Consider the following 22,274-nt stretch of genomic DNA (forward strand, 5'->3'; position numbering starts at 1 on the left):
CATGCTTCACTGGGACTGTATTGGACAGGTGATGAACAGTGCCTGGTTTTCGCCACACATGCCACGTAGAATTAAGGGCAACAATTTCTATCTTGGTCTCATCAGACCAGAGAATCTTATTTCACACCATCTTGGAGTCCTTCAGGTGTTTTTTAGCAAACTCCATGCGGGCTTTCATGTGTCTTGCACTGAGGAGAGGCTTCCGTCGGGCTACTCTGCCATAAAGCCCCGACTGGTGGAGGGCTGCAGTGATGGTTGACTTTCTAGAACTTTCCCTATCTCTGGACTGCATCTCTGGAGCTCAGCCAAAGTAATCTTTGGGTTCTTCTTTACCCCTCTCACCAAGGCTCTTCTCCCACAATTGCTCAGTTTGGCCAGACGGCCAGCTCTAGGAAGGTTTCCGATCGTCCCGAACGTCTTCCATTTCAGGATTACGGAGGCCACTGTGCTCTTAGGATACTTAAGTGCAGCAGAAACTTTTTTTGTAACCTTGGCCAGATCTGTGCCTTGCCACATTTCTGTCTCTAAGCTCTTCAGGCAGTTCCTTTGACCTCATGATTCTCATTTGCTCCGACATGCACTATGAGCTGTAAGGTCTTATATAGACAGGGGTGTGGCTTTCCTAATCAAGTCCAATCAGTATAATCAAACACAGCTGGACTCCAGTGAAGGTGTAGAACCACCTTAAGGATGATCAGAAGAAATGGACAGCACCCGAGTTAAATATATGAGTGTCACAGCAAAACGTCTGAATACTTATGGCTGTGTGACATTTCAGTTTTTCTTTTTTAATAAATCAGCAAAAATTTCAACAATACAGGTTTTTTCTTCTGTGAATTTGGGGTGCTGTGTGTACATTAATGAGGGAAAAATTAACTCAAATGATTTTAACAAATGGCTGCAATATAAAAAAGAGTGAAACATTTAAGGGGGTCTGAAAACTTTCCGTACCCACTGTACATATATCGCAAAGGACTCTTTATCTTTAGTGGGGCACTCACTCAGAGACACTCCATTCATCACGGGAGATATGTTCCAGACACACCTGTGATGAAAATATGCAATATAGAAATCATATAGAGATATGCACCTTTAAGAGGCGGGGCCTGGTGGGGTGGCGGGATGTCAGCGACTCTGCGTGTGAGTGTCTGGGCGTGAACAGTGGTGGACAGCAGCTCCTGTGTGAGCATGCTCATTGTGTTTGTGCTTGACCATACTGCCGGCGACTATGATATTGATGATTTCCATGAGACAGTAGAACAAAAAAAGAAATCTGCAATGTAGCACGACTGCGGTAGGTGGACCTCGATATAGGGGGGAACAGTGTAGTTATATTCTACAGGGAAAATCACAAGTAGGTGAGGGCTGTTGATTTACTGTAGAGTTAATCTGTGTTTTATGAAGGCAATAGAATGAGCAATTACAATTTCACTTATTATTACTTATATAAATTCATACGGGAACAATTGAGAACATCTTGGATGTCAACCCAACACATTATGTTCAGCTTTTTAAACTACATTTGTAATATATCATAAGCTCGTTCGTGCTCTCCAGAAGGAACACTAATGGGTTAAGGGCGGCGGTGGAGGAGGGCAGCACGTGGCTGTGGGGCCCAGTTGGCTTGCGCACTGGGCCGCTGGCTTATTGGCTCACTTCCCACACTGTGCACCTGGTAGCCAGTGTGCGTCCGCCCATGCTAGCCGACACTGGCAGCGCGTGACATGCACACACGCACGCTCAGGAAATGCAGAAATAAGTGCAGCCAGTCTTTTTCACAATTGCCACTTAGCAACAGGGGGGCTCGGGACATGGAGGATATGGGCTTCAGTGGTCATTAGCACTTTTAGCTCTTCACTGGATCCAGCAGATGGTGTTTGGGATAATTTAAAAAAAAAAAAATCACAATTTGGTCGAAGTTGGTCTCCAAGAAGGAGTTTTTTTTCCCAAGTGTGTGTCTGTGTTGTGCGTCTGTGACTTTGTCTGACTGTGTTGCTGCCGACTCTCCCTGTCCTTTTTCTGGAATTTCTATTCTTTGCACGTTTCATATTGGGGTACGTGAATTCTGCCTAGCAACAATGGGCCATCCAAACGTGACCTGACAGGGATTTTGTTTTCCTTTGGCTGGGTTATGGTGCTCAAAAGAATGCCCTGTAAATTCTACCCAGCAACAAGTAGCAACGCACATGTGCAACATGATGATTGCAACCTATGATTTCTACCTAGCAACAAAAGGACATCCAAACATGTGATTTACCAGGAAAAATGTTATATTGGACTTTGGGGCACAACTAATTGCACCCCACAAATTCTACTTAGCACCAAGCGCCCTCCAAACACGTGACCAAGAAAAAAAATATATATTGGGCTTTGTGGCACAAATTTTGCCGAGCAACATGCAGCCATGCAAATGAAGGAAAAGAATACAGTATGCTAGATTTAGTTTCAGCGGCCCTCAAAACAAGGAAAAAAATTTTAGGCAAAGGGGCGAAATCTACCTAGCAACATAACACGTTAAAATATAACACGCTTCTGCAAACTCTCCATGTTATTTTTCTGCTGTGTGGTACACTACATCCCGTCATTTTATTAGCATTGTGCGCATGGCTGGAGACATTTTTTTATATTGGGCTTTGGGGCACAAGCAATTGCGCCACACAAATTCTACCTAGTAACAAAAGGCTTTCCAAGTATGTGATTTAGCAGAAAAAATATTGTATTGCGCTTGAGGCACAAATAATTTGTTATAATAGTAACAATTGATGTGTATATAGATACATAAGGTCCGCGGCCATATTTAAGTCACCAGCTGTGTTTAATAAGGGTACCCGCTAACGTTGTCTGTTGCCACACCGGCCAAGAGTAGTGACTAACTTCTACTACTGTAAAATAATTTTCTGTTAAAATATTTGTTCTTTTACTCAAGTATCGCTATCAGGTACTTTATACAAGACTGTATATCTCAATTTTAGTACATCCTGAATATTTCATTTCCAGTTGGTTCAGTGAATCGTCTCTCAGCATGTTTTACAATGATATGTATTTCTTCTTTCAATCGTGTCTTTATCTGCTCCGTCCATCTGCATCTGCTCACATGCGAGCCACGCCTCGCCACGGTTGCCAGCATACGAGCAAGCCCTCCGTTACAACACCACACAGGAAAGTGTTGTTGTGCAACGTTTGGGTTTCTCAGGTGCCACTCTCATGACACACATGTACTCAAAGAGGACACGCATAGATATAAAGTTTTCACAAGCTACCTCCGGGGCCTGCACCTTTTCTACCTACAACAGATCTGAACCTGATACTGACTCAGTGCATGTTCCTCTACCAGCCGGTGAGGGAGGACAGACTGAATCATGGTGGAGGTTGTAAATAGATGACGGAAAAATGTAGAAATTAAATGTGAGGATGATGATGACTGCACCAGAAGCAAACGGAGTCAGATGTTTCTCTCCAAGCAGCTGCTCCTAAACACCCACACTCTTCCTGCTGCACATTGTGTGCGTGTGTGCGCATGAGCGTGTGTGTGTGTGTGTGTGTGTGTGTGTAAACTGAAAGTATACTGTGAATTCATACTGGCTCATGATGACAATCATGACGCATTTAGAAATTTTTCAAAATTAATCATTAGTTGTGCTAAAATATCATAGTTCCCCTAAAGGTGTTCAATTTTGGAAACCAACTAACATTTTTTCCTTTAAAAAAGAAAGACGCCTTAATGATCACACAAAACTGTCATACGGGATGTCGGCAAATCCTCTGAAACTTCATTTTAAAAAAAAAAGTAATTTGGCCAAAACTGTGTTTTGCTATTGGTTTACAAATGATTTCTGAAGAAAGGTGTGATGATAACCAGATAACAGGAAATGTAACCTTTTTGAAAAATAATAATCAAATAAGAACAAAAGATCCAAATTGCGCAAGATTTCAGCTCTGTGAGCATCTAAAGGATGAGCTCCAAAAATATATTTTGTTTTTTTATGATGCCACTACAGAAGAGTACCACCAACGGCAGAGAAAACGTGTGATGGTGACCATGGAACAAGTAATGTGAGTTAACAGTAAATGCTTGTTTAATGTGGGGATAACGTTTCAGAAAACCCGTGCAGTAAATGAAATCTGCAATGTAACAACTAATTACTTATTATGTTACAATAGAGATATATAAGTTTCATATACGCATTTCAATCTCAATTTGTGAAACTGCACTTTGGAGTGAAGTGCAGGTGTTTTATTTTACAGACATGGTGTGATCAGCCGATTTCCTGGGTTACCTATTTTCACTGTTCCTCACACTCATAGTCCCAGCAATGTAGTCAGCAAAAAGGATTATGGGTACTCAGAATTTTAAACTACAGTACTATGGTTGTAGAAAATCAAGCTAAACATTGCTCTTTACTTGCATTTGTTGCTGTTCCTGTTGTTATGAGTCTGTGTATTTGCTCTCCGTCGGGCTAAGGTTGGTATTAGTGAATTTATTTCATAAAATTCTGACTGTGGCTTGTGTTTAAAATGGGTAAGGTACTCAGTAAAGTTTGAATTGGTCTTCTGTGGGTCATTGCTGCTACATTTACAGCAATTAGCCTACAAAGCTGACCATATCAGAGATGTGCAGGTGAGTAACTGCATTACACTGACCTTTAAAAAAAATCTACAATGCTGAGAATCCGCAATTAATGAACCGCGATCTAGCGAGGGATTACTGTACTGCAACAAAAGATCAAATCATCATCATGTAACTGGTCTGTGTGTTTGTTGTAATCCACTGGAAAAATATGCACAACTTGAACATTAAGACAGTGCTTAAATATAGGAGAATAAAAAAACTACACTTAAATGATTATTCAGTTAAAATATTTGCACATAAATAAAAGTTGTACCTAACTAAATGTTTGAAAACAAACACTTTGAAAAGATGAAATGCAAACGTATTGTACTTAAAGGTTAAATACCACTGAACTGTACTTAATGGTTTAGTGCAAGCCACTGTAACATGCACAGTTTGAACATATATTTACCACTAGAGGGAGCACACTTTGAGGATCACGGATATAGTCAAAAATAACAAAAGAAGAACCTAATGTACACTTTGCACATTCATTACAACACATCATTAGCTAATATCTGCATAAGAACTTCTTTTGAGACTTACAGTTACTAATGTTCAACTGTATCTGTACAGTGATGAGCTGAACAAGGGCGCTCCTATTTGAGTTTTTAGAAACAAAAGTCACCTCAAAAAACATCCGGTGGAAACTCTGGCCCTGACAAAGTCAAGTCAGTTGGTGGAAATTTTTGAGGTGAGAATGTGGCCTTCCTTGAGGTGTCAGCAGGTTGCGCGTTTCTATTTGTGTGAACGTCTACTTGCATATTCACCGTATTCGGATTCTGTGCAACAGGTTGAGGAAGCCATTGAGCAGTTTTTAAATAGTAGCTTCAAAAATGGCATCTTGTGACAGACCAAGAACATTTGCTTCACAAACTGCAGTATTCGCTCTTATGATGTTTTTAACCTCCAGTTTTACTAAACACTGACAAAGAGGGGTCTACAGGGCAGGGGTAGGCAAATTATGGTCCGCAGATCACATTCGGCCAACTCCTGTCTTTCTTGTCATAGTTGTTTTATTAGTGTGTCCCTTTTTTTTCCTAAAATTGGTTAATTCAAATGTACTTGTTGTGAAGTGAGTTGAATCACCACTATCTTCATCTGGGGCTGTTCTTTGGTGACTCGAATTGGCATAACCCTAACCCTGACAAAAATGAACGCAGAATGTTAATTTTCGGATTCGAATCACAACTAATCAAAGAATAACATACTACTTACTTTATTCTGACAAGAGCTGTAACTGCTGCCATGCTGCATTTACTCAAAGAAATACTAAATATTTCACTGCCGAGCCGGTCAATTAGCTAGCCGCCTAGCCCACCGGTTAGCTAGAAAAGTGTTACCTTTGGCCACGGTATGGATAGGGATCCTGGTTAGAGTAAGCTATTTGACACTAAGAAGAACTGATTGCCAAAATGCGCCAGCGTGCTCTCTTTCCAGTTCAATAGCTTGTTTTCAACTAATCAAATAGGGTTTTTCCTTTGTTGGACTATGAAGTCTTTAATTCTTGATAGTACAAGAAGTAATGATTCAATTCTGATTCGGAAGTCATTTGTTACTGTCAACACGAATAATGAATCAGGATTCAGAGCGCCAGCACTTGTACTCACAAGTCAAAGCAAAAAATTCTCCGATCAACGGCTCATATCTTGAAAAACTCATCAGTCGGCTGTCCTGCATCTCAACGCACCACTGCATTATAGAGTGCTTTTATTCTAATTAAAAAATATCACAAAAACTGTGGTTGTTTTTTTTTTGGGGGGGGGGGGGGGGGGTCTGCTGCGCCTGCTGCTATTGGTTGAGCTACTGAGACCGTTGCGGTGTCGCCCCGCGCGAGTCGGCTGCCAAGAAAACGGAGGCCATCAGTGAGATGTCGGAACAACTGCAACAGGCTCAGCACAATACGGACACCCCTCTTTGTCCTCCTCCTCATTATCATCTTCCTCTTTTTCCTCATCCTCCCCCTTCCTCCTCTTCCAAACCCTCTTCTGCTTCTTTCTCACTATCTTTCCTCCTCTTCCACTTCCTCATCCTCTTCCTCCTCCCCTTTTCCGTCTTCGTACTCTTCCTCCTCCCCATCATCCCCATTTTTCTCTTTGTCTTCTTCCTCCTCCTTCCCGTCATCCCTTTCTCTTCATCCTTCCCCTCCTCTCGCTCCTCCTCATCGTCTGCTTCCTCCTCATCTCTTCTTTCTCTTCTCCCTTCTCTTTACCATCACCTTCATCCCGCTTGCTTTGCCAGTGAAAAACTTCCACTTGAAACTTTTCCGTTTGTGTTTCAGCGTGATGAAAATGTTGAGGACTTGTTGGAGGTCCGACTTCAAAATCTTCCTGTCATACCGACAACTGGAAGGTAAACAATCTCAGCATTGCAGGTCTTATTGAAGATACGCACATGCAGTACGTGTGTATAATATTTACAAAAGACACATTTAGAGTGGCGGGTTCACCTACTGCAGCTGACGAGCCTTGTCAGGACGTCCCTGATCCAGCTGAGGCGTGTGAATCTTGGGAGACCAAATACGTATCTTCACATTATCCTAAGAGTCTTTTAGATGGTAGGAACCAAGAACGGGCAGAAAGAACAGACACTGCATTTGAGGTGATAAATGTTTGTCATACAAATAATGCGAGCTAAAGTGACACAACAAACATCCATCCGGTTTGTCATCAATGGCCTGGTGACCACTCAACATCAGCGCACATATAGAAAAGCAATAGAATGGTCGCCACTCAGTGTCAGGACACAAATAAACAAACTACAGACTAGTCGCCACTTGATGTCAAGGCACGTATAGACAAGCAATTGATTGGTTGCCAGTCAATGACCAAGCACGAAAAAAAACGAAAAACAAGCAAGGACACTCACATTCCCGCTTTTTACAACCTTTTATGACGCGAACATCAGATTGAGGCGGTTGTCCCGCTGCCGCCTCTGCGTCCGTCACTTCCTGTGGTCTCCTCTGCATTTGACACTCTCTGTCTCGCTGCTCGAAGGTGTTCTGTAGCTGGTCCAAACGACTTGTACGCCATCTACACAGAACGGCAACCTGGAAGTTCATCGATTTGTACATAGAACTTCATACATTTATACATACCTTTATGGCGGCACAGTGGATGACTGGTTAGCACATCTGCCTCACACTTTTCAGGACCGGGGTTCAAATCCCGGCCTCGCCAGGGTGGAGTTTGCATGTTCTCCCCGTGCCTGCGTGGGTTTTCTCCGGTTTCCTCCCACATCCCAAAAACATGCATGGTAGATTAATTGAAGACTCTAAATTGCCCGTAGGTATGAATGTGAGTGCGAATGGTTGTTTGTTTCAATGTGCCCAGTTCAAGGTGTGCCCCGCCTCCTGCCCGATGATGGCTAGGATAGGCTCCAGCACTCCCGCGACCCTTGTGAGGATAAACGGCTCAGAAAATGGAGGGATGGATGGATGTTGCGAGCCAACATGATGTAATACGTAACATTCCGTAAGCCTGCGCAGTACATGCCGGCGGAATTTAGTTTTTTCCCCAACAAGGTTGTGATCGGCTGTTGCAGATTACGTTCCCGTCAATCAAAAACAATCACACCATTGTTTCTTCATATTTTTTAGGTCTTATTGATAAAGAACTCAAAATTAGTATTTCTTAACACAAACTAATCGATACTATGACGAAGGAAAATGCAGATAATGTTTTGGGTGGGGTTTAGAGTTCTGTGTCTCAAGTGGGGCAGGGGGCACAAGCATTTTGGTGGGTGGGTGGGGCCCCCTTGTTCCTATTTTTGTTGTAGTGAATTTTCATGCACATTTAGTAACTTTAAAAACGCTGCCATTTTTGTCTGTCTGGTGAACCCACTTATACAAATTACAACATTGGGAATGACGCTTTGTTCATCTATCCATGACAGCAACGTATAGAGAAAGGCAGAACAATTAAATACTCTTCTACTAACAACCTGAAGATCCATTTTTTTGTGACAGTTTTATCTGGTGGTGTGCCGTGAGTTATTTTCGAATGTAAAATATGTATTTTGCCTCTGTAAAATTTTGGAATGTTTAGTTGACCATATGCACACTTAACGCTTCGCAACTATAGGGAGAGCTCTTGAGCTAACAAACCAATCAATTCTTCCTTAGTGCTGCTTTAAACTAGATTATTGCACCTACTCTGTCATGGTGCTAAGAGAAGACGGCTGGCCCCGCGGTGAGCCACAGACCAAAATAACTGGTACTTCCCCCCCCCCCCCCCCCCCCCCCCCCACCACCACCACCACCCACCCACCCCCTTGATGAAAACACATGTGCATCCACCCACACATCATGTCGCACTTGCACACATTGAGACCTTTTGACATGACAATCCCTGTAACAGAGGTGGCTCAAACCGAACATTTGACGATGACACACCCATTAAAGGCCGAGTTTGCAATTTCCCCCCCAAAAAAAGAGCATTTTGTCATGTTCTTTTTTAAAAGTGTCGATATGACCTGAAAGCAGTACAAGATACAACAAAATAATCTGTGGGGGAAAAAACAACAACAAAAAAGCTGCCCTCTCTGGCCATATCTCGCGCCTGTATTATGATTTGCAAGAAACCACTGCGCCCGACGTAAAACAAGCAATCAGAGACGGAAGGTGTGACTTACGAGGTGCCAGTCATTTGCCGTGCACTTGCGGGCACACTGATAGCGGGCCCGCCCCCGTGGCCTTGCGTTGACCCGTTACCTTGGGCTTCAGGAGCTTTGCTGAAGCTATCGCAGAATATCTGCCTTCATAAAATGAAAAAAAAATCCCCATCCCTCGTTTGCCAACAACTGACGAGCAAACAGAAGCAGACCGAAGGGAACCTTAGGCAATTAAGAGGAATCAGAAGCGCTTGTTTTTGAAACATTTTTGTGTCTTTTGGCCCACTTTAGGTAAAGTCATCAAATTTCAGGGTATAATAATTACATTTTAGGGTAGTTTTATTGCTGTCAAGTGTCAAAATGGTACGAATTTGACCCAAACAGTATGTAAGGGTTCAGAGTCATTTTAGAGGGTGATAATTTAGCGCAAATGCATTCATCTCCCTTTTCTCTGAGCTCTATGTCACTCTCACTCGGTGTCTCAATGTCGTCTTTTCTCGCTGACAAGCTGGCATAGTGGCATCATTCTAAAACTGGTATTAGGCATTTCCTGCTGCGGCCGTTGGTGTGTACGTGCATGCGAGTGTGTGTGTGTGTGTGGGGGGGGGGGGCATTGGGGGGCGGAACGCACCTGGTCGGCGCAGCTGTGGGGATCCTAGCAGGGGGGAAGAGCGAGCTAGAGGAAGCAGAGGAAGAGAGGAGAGAGAGAGATAGAGAGAGGGATGGGAGGGAACCAAAAGGAGGCCCTGTGTGCTGTGAGAGCGGTGGGCGACCCGGTGGGTTCAGATGCACCCAGAAATGTGGGAGAAATTACACTCCGACCACATTATTATCGCTAAACCGCACTGTTTACCAAGCAAAACAAAAGACAAATGTGATTAAATGATTCTTATTTTCTCTTAGAACCTATACATATATTAAAATTGAGTGCTTGGTCATGATCAGTGACGTGGTACAGAATACAAGTGTTCAATGTTTCTAAGTTGACTTGCAACTGTTGTTGTGTGTGTAGCTCGTCCGGTGTCCTGCAGAGGGAGCAAGGAATCTGATTATAGGGGAAAACAGAGTCAAGCGATGACGCTCATCACAAATTAAAAAAAAAAAAAAAATGTTTTGTTTTGTTTTTCACAAAACGTAATATTGCCAGAGTTTTGGGTTTGAAAGTCCTATTCTTTGGAGAATAAATGTTTACTTCTGGTGTTGCAACTTTCTGCTGCAAGAAAAAAAAAAAAGGGATAGTTTTAAAAATGAAATACAAGGCATGTATTTTTAGGGTAAAAAAATAAGAGGTATTTCTTGACAGAAAATAAAGTTGTTTTGTTTTGGTTGAGTGGGGAAAGGGTGTATATTTGAGAGAAAATGTCTTTTTTAAGGCAAACGACATTTTGGGGAGTGGGTTGGTGTACTTTTGGGCTTGTTTTTATGATGTGTACTGGTTTTAGGAAAAAGGTGTATTTATTTTGGTGGGGATGCAAGTTTTATATAGTTATATTTTATAAATCATCCCACATAGTTATTTGTGGTGGGGGGTCACACAAATGGTTGCGGGTGGGGATAGATACATGAGGTCCACGGACATATTTAAATCGCCAGGGGTTATAACCAGCTAATTCTGTATTTAATAAGTGTACCCACTCACGTTGTCTGTTGCCACAGATTAGTGAGAGGAGTAAGAATGCACGGGACATCGTTCTCTTCGGCACAGAGACTGCGAGACTGTGAGTGCACCACATTTAAAGGGAATGAGTGGAGGCGCTTTGATTGGACAGGATCGTGTTCGCGCCCACAGCGGCACAGACGGCCCTTTTTTAAATACGCCATTACAAGTTACATAATCTTTTGTTATCAGTATTTTGTTTTTTTACAGTGGTTAACTTCTTTTTCCTCGTGTATGACCATTTTGAATGTAAAAAAAATATTTATAGATGGAAGTGAAATTTGGCTTCAAAAGGTTAAGAAATCATTTCGCAAACAGATCGTGGTGGACTTTGTGGAGGTTCCACTGTGTTCAAGTGATCATGTGATCAGTGATTATTATTATTAGAGCCAAGATAAGAAACGACAAACAAACGTGTTTGCCGGCTTTTGTCAGTCAAAGTGCACGCAGTTTCTCCAGGATGTATTGCAGATGTACACACACACACACACATGTATACAAATACACACACATACATACACTTAGCCTTGTCCACAGCTGGATGAGCAAGGAGGAGTCAGAGCTGGGGAGGTCAGGCGACCAGGTCAGAGTTCACGCTACAGAGAAGTGCGATAGAGGAAAGAGGAACCCAAAGGAGATCACACACACACACGCACACACACACACAAACACACACACCGGCAGACAGTTAATGAGTCTGCGTACTCACTCTTCATCAACATGTCGTCCAGGTCAAAAGTCACTAGATTAGAAACATGGGGAAAATTCCATTCACTTTCATTCACGCCAAACTAGTCGTGGTTAGTCACTTCACACTTTGCCAGTTGTACTGGCAATACTCACATGGCAGACCACCAAACAAAAATGTCACAAAAAATATTTACAGTGAAGCCCCATTTATCGCTGGGGGATTCCTTCCAGACCCTCCCAAGGTGAAAATCTGTGATAGATAGAAAAAATTGTTAATATTTGTATGTGGTCTAAACACATTCAAACATATTAAAACCCCCTTAAACGTATTAAAACACATTATTGTGTTACTGTTACTGTGTGGGTATTATATAAGATCACTTGGAGGAAACAAACAGAAGACTCTCATATTTGCAAAATCCTCCAAATGAGACACAACACGTGCTTGCTTCAAGTTGTTTATTTGGCCCTCTCTAAATCTATCGATAGTCATCTTTCCCCATCAAAATGAATGGAAATGCCATTAATCCGTAGTGGGCCCACCACAAAAAAAATGTTTTTTTAGATGAGAAAAATAGCATTTTGTAAGGTACTTTACAAACCATACAATAATGATAAAATTAAATACAATTTGAATTTAGTTTTTTATTTTGTCACACTTAGCATCAATTCAACGACCACCTTGTCCACCTAAGATGTAGACAGATGGCTATACTGTACATGGACATTTGTACAATACAAATGTCTCAACTCCTCACAGAGGATAAAGACAATATGAGTATTGTTATATCGAATGTCTAAATGTGTTGCTACACCATTTGTGTGCAAATAGCAGTTGCTTACAGGATTATGTATGCGTTTCCCGTTATGTGTTAGCATTAGCATTAAACTAGCAGACTAAAAGTTAAGTATGTGGTTGTTTTGAATACACCATTTTTACTTCTCCTAGTTTTATGTTTAGTTTGAGAGTAAACGTCAACTGGAAGTGGCATTAAACAACTTCAAGCCTCTTTTTTGAATAGTTCACTAATTCCAAAACAAACAATCTGTATAAGAAGAGAAAAAACAAAGGACTGAGGGTGGTGGATAGAGTTTATGGATAAAGTATGAATAATTTGTTGAAGAGCGTGAAGAAGAGTGGGTTTTTTTTTAGGAGGAAGAGGTGTGGTGTAATGTTTGAAGCGTTCAGCTCTGGACCGGGTGTTGTTATAATTAATGAGTTTGTCTCTCATGGTAAATGTACAGGGATGCCCGTGTATATTCTGATATTGTCTGTCTACATGGGTTGCTGCACTGTTTTACGTTTCAATATGCGTTTCTTAAAGGGTTATAACAATCACGACACTGATGGTACTTTTGTTAGCCCATCTATGGCTTTTTGTTATGGTATGTGATTTGGTTTAATAGACAATGTGCAATTGCTCGCACCTCAAGACAAAAAAGGGCCCAACATACGGCTTGTATCTCAAAAAACTTGTAAGTTGGCTCACCCGTATGTCGGGGTACCAATGTACTGCGATTGTGTGAGTGTTTTTACTGCGCTAAACTTTCCCGTAACAAGTACACACCACTAAAACTGATAAGCTATCTTCCTTCCTACTCGCGTGTAATTGTCGTTGTGATGTTATCAGCGCACGAAGATATGCTAAGGGGTACGCACGATCAGCGATGCGCGCTCGTGACCCCGAGTTCAATTAGCCGTGGCATTTGACGCCGTGACTCGTGCTGCTGCTGCTGCTGCTGGGCACACGCACTCGTGGACACGCTCTCTAATGTCTGCTGCTCATCAATGCGGCCTTTGAAAGGAAACGCGAGGGCCCGTAACACCCCCAAAGGAACGGTGAACAATCAGTCACAAGGGCAGATTTGTGAAGACAACAAGTTGTTTCAAAAATAATAATAAATAACGTAGTGAGAGACAGAAGTTATGTGTATGTAATATGTTACACATCAGCTGATATCCAATAAGAATACTTCAGTGGGTACACATGCACAAGTTTTCTTTTTGTCTCGCATGTTCTGCATCATGGTCGAACAGTGGGCGACTGGATAGCACATCCGCCTCACAATTCTGAGGACCGGGGTTCAAATCACGGCCTCGCCTGTGTGGAGTTTGCATATTCTCCCCGTGCCTGCGTAGGGTTTTCTCCGGGTAAACGGAACAGTAAAATATAGCACCTCAGTGAACACAAGAGGAAGAGAAGGAATCTATGACCGTGAGTAATGTTGTACTGTATGGTCAGGGTGAATATTTTGATGTTTAAAAATACAAGTAGTTTATGTTGCGTATGTGATGCTGCTCTGTTAAATAAGCAGTTGTTTGAAGGTTTGTAATTACAGCGATATGTATGCTAATGGGGGCACGGTGCCAATTCTCCCCGTTTCCTGCGTGGGTTTTCTCCGGGCACTCCGGTTTCCTCCCACATCCCAAACACATGCAGGGTAGGTTAATTGAAGACTCTAAATTGCCCGTAGGTGTGAATGTGAGTGCGAATGGTTGTTTGTTTATGTGTGCCCTGCGATTGGCTGGCGACCGGTTCAGGGTGCCCCAAAAAATAGCTGGGATGGGCTCCAGGGCGCCCGCGACCCTAGTGAGGATAAGCGAAATGGAAGATGAATGAATGAATTTTCCTTAGCCCATCTATGACGATTCGCATATAAGCTAGCGGAAAGTTTTAATGTTTTTAAAGTGTGTGCGAGGGTAAAACTATATCCCCAAAATTTATATGGTCTCTCTATCACGGTTTTTCACCTATTGCGGGTGGGTTTGGAATGTGTCCCCGCAATAAACGTGGGTTCACTGTATTGTGGTAAGACGTTTTCGGGGCAAGAATCTTAATTTTACAAGAATACATTTGTGACAGTGGGAAAAAAAAGACTAGAATAATTCAGAATATTGGGTGGGGGAAAACATTATTTTGGAAGGATAAAAAGGTAAGTAATACATACAGTATACAGGAACAAAATTAATAATAATAATAATAATAAATAATCAATAAATAAACAATTGAGAAGAAATGGATATTTTGTATTGTAATCTTTAAATTTGGCATTAAAACTAAAATTTTAATTGTGAAAAAAATGTTAAATTGTAATTTTTTCAAGTTTTAGGGTTTAAGTTTTATCAAAAATTTACAATGTAAAAATAGAAGAATAGAGACATTATTGTCTTGCGAAGGAGTTTTTCTAGAATTGCGAGAAAAAAAATACAATACTGTAAAGGAAAAACATTTTAAGGCATAATCTGAAAATAAATCCGTAATTTTCGATGACAAGCGATTTTTTTGGGGCAGAAATCACAATTTTAAGAGACATTCAGAATATATTTAAGCAAACAAGCAAGAACTGTATTGATTTTTGCAATCTAATATCAGATTTTTCGAGTACCTGATCTGATGCTTTTTGTAGCTGGGCTCCAGTTGGTGGCTGTTTTTCTGAGGGTAATGATGTCATCTCAGACTTCAGCCCAACGATGTATTTATTCTATACAGTATGTATGAGTGGTGGCAGGGGAGGTCACGGGGATGTTCTTGACTGTGTCATCTCCAGCAGCTGTTTCCCTAAAACCCTGCCTCAACCCCCCCCTCCTAACCCCACCCCGCCGCCTCACAATGAAAGCAATACAAAGCAACAGGAAGTGCCTCCCGTTAACTGGGGGCCCAATCAAAGCCATCATTATTCCCTTGTCAGACTTTTGACAGGAAATAGCTTCTCTGGAAAAAAATAAAAATATGGCAGCTGTGCAGGGAGTGTGCTCTTATTGTCTTATAGGTCTTTTTTGTCTCTTTTGAACTCGCCTGTCACTGCTGACAAAAGGCAGTGTAGACACGGGTCACAGCAATCACTTTTCACGGGTTTTTACCGTTTATTTCTTACGGTAACACCCCTCGCGTGGGCGAAAAGATAGCCGATAGAACAGTAAAACACGTAACCACAATGATGCAGGAGCTGCTGTCAGCCACAGCACACACTCAAGACACTCACACACAGACGAGCCAATGTCACACGACACCCAAACAGGCCCCGCCTCTTAAAGACACACATCCAACACCTAGACACTACATTACGTACAGTATTTTCTACACTTTAATGCTTGCAATTTTTGTATGTTCAAATGTGTTTTACCTGTGAAAGGAGTACACACTTCTTGTCAGACTTTTCCCTCGCTTTTCAAATCACAGATCGCTGCTGACAAAAGGCAGCGGTGACTCGAAAAAGACGGTTCGTGTGGGAAAATATAGTTATACAACAATACATTTTGCTAGGCTAATAAAGTACATACTTTAATTGCCTAAGTCTTGTTTGAAGGTTTTCGGAAAACAAGGAGAAACCATTTTTAGCAAGTACATTGGTTAATTGTGATTGGGAAACAAAAAAAGATGTATGGTGGGATTCAAGTAATCTCAAAAGAATACATTTATGAAATAAGAGATTTCTATTTTTTAAATCAAGAATGTAATTTTATGAGAGTACATTTGTAATGCAAAAAAACCAAAACATTTTTAGTCTAGATTTGTGATTGTGAGAAAAAAAAATCTCATGAGAATAAATTCCTCATATTGGGAGTTTTGGAAGAAAAAAAAAAGTCTTTTTCCAAGTACATATTGCTGGGAAAAAAATATATTTTGGAAGATACAAATGTAACCTTATGAAAATAATTAAGTAATAATATGCTCTATATTTTAATTGTCTTTTTTTTTAACATTGTAATAAAACTTAACTCATCAGTCGCTGCTGACAAAAGGCCGTGGACTCTGGACCACATGCGCCGCCCTCACCCCCTACTGTGCCTGCACCAGCTCCTTTGCTTCCCATCTCGAATCCAGCGATTGTCTCGCAAAAAGCCTCACCGAGCGCTCACACACACCATCGCACACACGAACACACGCACCGTCGCACACACACACAAACTCGCAGCCTGGCAGCCGCATCTGTAAGAACGCCGCTCGTATTTCAGCGCTAAGTGTTCAGGTGAGGCCTAACGCTTCCCAGATGCTGCGCTTAAGTCAACGGAAGGTTAGCCTAACATCACCGTGCTGTTGTGCAAAAAAGAGAGGCGTACATCTGGAAACCCAAAAAGCTCCTTCTATGGTCACTATCTAACACTGCGAGTCCCATTTACCTAAATTTGTAGACCCTACACACTGATTTGGTCTGGTTTGGTTTCGCACTTCATCGCAGATTTGAGCCACTGAAAACTAGAGTGGACTAACTCCATTTTTGTCATTTTGTAAGAGAGAGATTTAACTTTTTATGGCTGCAATAAAATCTGAGGGATTTATCTAGCCATCCATCCATCCATCCATCCATTTTCTGTACCGCTTATCCTCACAAGGGTCGCGGGCGTGTGGTAGCCTATCCCAGCTATCTTCAGGCGGGAGGTGGGGTACACCCTGAACTGGTCGCCAGCCAATCGCAGGGCACATAGAAACAAACAACCATTCGCGCTCACATTCACACCTACGGGCAATTTAGAGTCTTCAATCAACCGACCGCGCATGTTTTTTGGGATGTGGGAGGAAACCGGAGTGCCCGGAGAAAACCCACTCAGGCACGGGGAGAACATGCAAACTCCACACAGGCGGGGCTGGGATTTATATCTTTGTGATTTATATTGGACTGATAGTATCTTCTGGATATAGATTTTTCACAGAAATGGTGCTTGTCCTGAGATTTCTGCAAGTATGTAACAATTTTGATATAATGACATTGAGGTACCGAGTTATAATCATCTTTAGTTTCATAGGTTGGATCCCAGTCAGTATCATCTAGGTTTCGTGAAAGAAGACAAAGCACCTAAGATTAGAAAAATGTCTGCTGGAGTAGTGGTCTCAGTCCAAACATCTGTCAGATCAAAATTTCATTAAAGGTTGTTAATGAAAAGGGATGTTCGATACCACTTTTTTTCATAGCGATACCAGTACAAATATTCACTGGGATAGGCTCCAGCACGCCCGCGACCCTAGTGAGGAGAAGCGGCTCAGAAAATGGATGGATATCCCTTTTCTTTAATCATTTCTGCACTTAACTTCAAAATGAAAAAAAAATGGAGTAAGCTCCAACACACATAAACCCAATGAGCGCACTCATGCAGGGCCTGATGTTGGCCATAGCTCACGCCCAGAAATTCACACGCTTTTATTTTGTGGAACAAAGTGGCTGCGCGCACCACAGTTTGAGAATCCCTGCTGTATAGCATAGACTGTATGATTATATCATGTTTATGCACTGCTTGTTGCTTTCAAAAGGCACAAAAGTGCATCTCACATGCTTAAAAATAAGCTAACATGTGAGTAAACAAGCTTTGCTGAGGGGGGTAAAGAACCGCGGGGTCGGACTTGTAATGGAGATAATAAAAAGCGGCACTTGAAAGGCCGCTGATAAGCTTCACAGTGAAGGACGCGCCACACACCACCGAGAGATTGAGCCTGACAAAACACAGTCGACGACCGTGTTAAATTGATCACATTGTATGGACGGGGCCATCGTCAGCCTTATCCAATCAGCCGTAATATAATGAGGGGAGGCACTGAACGGGCCTCAATGTGACAGACGGGCCGTGGCGCTCAGTCACGCCTGTGTGTGTGTGTGTGTGTGTGTGTTGCGTTGTAATGACTGTTTAACCACCATAGCGCTGCTCACCTGTGTCAACGCGTAGCGGGACTCAAGTGAGTTAATTATTGCCCTCCAGGCGTCTGCAGCGAGAGGGATTGTGTGTGTGTGTGTGTGTGGGGGGGGGTGGCACAAATTGTAGATTAGAGATTAGATGAGTAACCTCTCCTAAATGTATACTGTTCGAATACAGCAACAAACAAACAAAGATATGTGATGTTATTTATACTACGCCCGTAACTAAAAACACTCATATCTCAAATCCCCATTGAAATCATTGGAGAAGCTCTTAATCCATTCCAACCTCCCCCCAAAAACACTGAAAATGTTTGTAATGTGGTATCAGCAGGCGTGAAGCTGTGATACAAATGAAGATCGCTGGGGCCTTGGTGGAGGTCTGCGCTCACAGCCTTCCACCGAGACACGACTTCCTCAGGCCTCTTTGAGTTACTCTGGAGGAAGCTATATTTTTAGCGCTCTTGAGTAATAAGGACCGTATTTCCAGTAAGTGACAGTGCAGCTGGAGAATGTGAGCAGGAAATGTCCAGAATATAAAACAATACACACACGCGCACACACACATCGTAGAGCGTGTTGAAATGATATGGAGCCCTCACTGCAGTGATGGGATATGACTAGACAAATAAATCCAGTAGCAAGTTCACAGGCTGTGTTGTGTTTGATTAGCCATGCAGTTTAGCAGTGTATGTGTGAGTGTGTGTGCATGCGTGTGCGTGTGTGTGTGTGTTGAGTTTTCTAATCAGGTCACCCGGATCCCAGACCTTTCTTCTCCCACTCTGGTCCCTCCTGTCTGGAAGACTTCAACATGGGTGACTGAGAGGGGCACCACTGACCCAGATTGGGAAAGTGCAAGTGTGTGTGTGTATGGGGGAGGGGGTGGAGGGGGGGGGGGGGGGGGGGGGGGGGGGAATCAGCTGGGTATGATGTGTTCAATCCCCACTGCTTCAATTCATTATCAACACAAGGATGACGAGGACTAAGTTTATACTCATCCGTACCCATCCATGTGTGTGTTTGTGTGTGATCTAAGATTTTCGGTGACCCACTTGACCCAGAAACACACACACAGGTGCAGGCATACCCAGCAGGGATGTAGTGTGCCTCTGTGAAGTGTGCCCAGCTGAACCCCTGCAGCATCACAGCATCCGTGTCGGTCCTCTCATTTGTTGGGAGCATTTGTCGATGTGACCACGTCCCAGCATCACTCAAGTGTCGCTCACATTTATTCCAAGTATTTTCTCTTTCTCTCTAATTGGCCCCCATCTCAACACACTCAATATGTCAATGTTTCATTGCCTTCCGAAGGAGACTTTCAAGCTTCTGTCTGTATCTCACCTCTGTGGACTGCATCTGTCTATCTGTGAGCGCTATTTTCGTAGAGGGCGGATCTGCGGCGGAGCACAAAAACCAAATATGTTGATTTTCGTGCAAGCGCAATGCGCGTGTTTGCCAACTCGGCAAACCGGCCTGCGACAAGCTGGACGCACTGGGGCAATGAAGGTGTGTCCTTTGAGATGCGCCCGGCGCATGTGACAATGTGGTGGAAAGTCAGTCTAAACTTACGCCTGCTGATAGCACATCCAACTTTCAGTGCAGCTGGTTCAAAAGCAGTGGTGGATGTCAGATGGATTTCGTGAACAGTGGGCATCAAACCCTCCAAATAACTGTAGAAATCAATTCATTGAACACATTATTATTATCATCATTATTCTATTTTTGAAATCACTGGCCGGCACGCACGATGAACGCTCGCAGGTGGGGATGGATACCAGCGGTTATCGCCAGCTCATTCTGTATTTAATAAGGGTACCCGCTCACGTTGTCAGTTGCCACACCGGCCAATAGCGGGGCCTAATGCTCCAGTTACCCACTGATCGCTGCGTCCTTTTCCACACAGGATGTTTCTAGCTCACAACTAACTGATCATCTATCTACCTATTGATCCATCTACCATTCTATCCATGTAAAAGTGTAGTGAGAGAATGTGAATGTGAAACGCCTCACAGTAAATTCTCCTCCCATTGAAGGCATCTCTGCTGTCTTGCCCATAGGGCGGACGGAAAACAGCATCGACCGCTAACTCACGCCGAACGGAATGGATGACCATTCATGGAAGCGCGGCGGGGCCCTAATCTCTCCATTGCGCTGTTTTGGGAAGGGCGAATAAACAGTACAGAGAACGTGTTCAGACGTGACAGAGGCAAGCCGGCCTCCTCGGCCAGTCTCAGCCCCATCCACCATGTGTGAATGTGTGTGTGTGTGTGTGTGTGTGGTTTGTATTGGAATCCACTCACACATACACTGTGATCTAATTAGTTCATGTCTGCTAATAATCTTGTGCAACTGTTGTCTGCGGGAACAACACGTGTGTTAACTTAAGCCCGCTAATGAATCAAATGTCACATGGCCAGATCGCAATCACTGCAGCTCGGATTCTAATAAAGAGGGAAGTGTTCAGGATTGTAGGTTTTTGCAACAAAAGCAGCCTTTTAATTACATTTGACAGCATTCTTAACTGTCATGCAAGTGTGAAAAAACGTTAATAGTTAAACATGAAATCAACAAAACAGGCTACTTTGGTAGCAATATGGTGAGGCTAAATTATAAGTAGTTCCCAATGCCCGACATTGATTGACCTAAATGCCATCTAATATTTATATTGCAACTCCCATTATTATAATTACAATGTAAGAGGTTCAAGGTCACAGGCTTGACCTTAGTTCTCACATACCGGTCAACTGATGCAGACACCATTCAAAATTAAAAGTTGGTTATTCAAAATTTAGCTACCTCATGGATTTTGGATGCGATCATAGTACTGAAAATATTAATTATTACAGTAAAAAAAAGATTATTTAACTCGCATTGAGTAATGCTTTGAGAAGGCTTAAAAACCGGTTCACAAACAACTAACATAAATAGAGTAGCCTGAAAACCTTGGCGGAGGTCGTCTCTGTTGATATAGCTTCACTGTGGTCATCCATGCAAACATGCTAACTCATCCCAGGGACTTTTACATAAGACTGTACACTAAGCTTGGTTCAAATATGTCATTTTGGATATTTGGTTACGTTTGTACATGACAACTTCATTTTTGTAAGCTGAAAAACGGAATATACATTGGCTGAGGTCGTCTCTGTTGATATACTGTGCCTTTGTTCTAGCCGTCCATGCGAACAAGGGATTTTACACAAGACCGTTTTTAACTTAAATGGGTTTAAGATGACATTTTGGACATGTGTTTACATTTGTTACATGACAACTTCATTTTGGGACCCTGGAAACTTAGCATACCGTGGCGGAGGTCATCTCTGTTAACGCTAACACTCTAATTGAACATTTTTTTTAATATCGGTTGTTAAAGGGTTAATGTGGACTCTTTCAACCTTAGTAAGTTCTCGAGGTTTTGCCATTTTGGAAAAGGAATGTGTGAATTTCAAACTGAAGTGCCCTTTTTATACCCAAATTTGAGAAGTCATGCTACAAACTTAGCGACTACAGCGAACCAAAAAGCCAGGTGTTGACACTCACCGGATGGCTATCGACTAAACGGACCGTTCCATTCAGGGTCGAGCCAAGCGACAAAACAAAAAGTGTGACCAGCAGCTGGTAGCCTCCATCGCTGAGTCACATCGTGAACTGCTTGTTTTGGCCACCGCATGGTCGTGGCTTTTTTGCCGCCCCCTCCTATCCTTGCCACCTGCCATACATGTTGCTTTGCCTCCATTTATTCGCGCGTGTCAAATATTCCCATCCAAGGACACGGGCAGGGTCACCTGACTACATCAACAGCCTGGTTCCCACGCAGTGAAGTGGCGCCCTTGTTGACAGGCAGGCGCTTTGTACGTATGGCATGCATGGCTGAGGTGGAGTTTACCTTGAAAACAACCACATGCTAATAAATCTTTCATTTTACATGATTATTATTAAATGTGATGCAGCCTTTCCCATTACACGATTTAGGAGTTTACGAGATCCATAAAACTTGGATTTGTATCGTCACTCTGCATGTTTCAGGATTAGTAGGAAATCATAACAATAAATGTTTTAGCAATATAAGCTCCATATTCCAAT

The 22,274-nt window shown here is 42.5% G+C and overlaps 1 long non-coding RNA gene across 1 annotated transcript; it reads right to left on the bottom strand.

Moving 5' to 3' along the window:
* Positions 1-5,005: 5,005 nt before the first annotated feature.
* On the bottom strand, positions 5,006-22,060 carry LOC133488271 (uncharacterized). The gene is made up of 5 exons (XR_009791594.1): positions 21,732-22,060; positions 7,707-7,839; positions 7,496-7,641; positions 7,063-7,156; positions 5,006-6,954 (listed from the first exon to the last, which is right to left on the bottom strand). It is a non-coding gene; the product is annotated as an uncharacterized LOC133488271 (long non-coding RNA).
* Positions 22,061-22,274: the final 214 nt, after the last annotated feature.

This window comes from Phyllopteryx taeniolatus, chromosome 13, assembly GCF_024500385.1.
Source record: "Phyllopteryx taeniolatus isolate TA_2022b chromosome 13, UOR_Ptae_1.2, whole genome shotgun sequence".
NCBI lineage: Eukaryota > Metazoa > Chordata > Actinopteri > Syngnathiformes > Syngnathidae > Phyllopteryx > Phyllopteryx taeniolatus.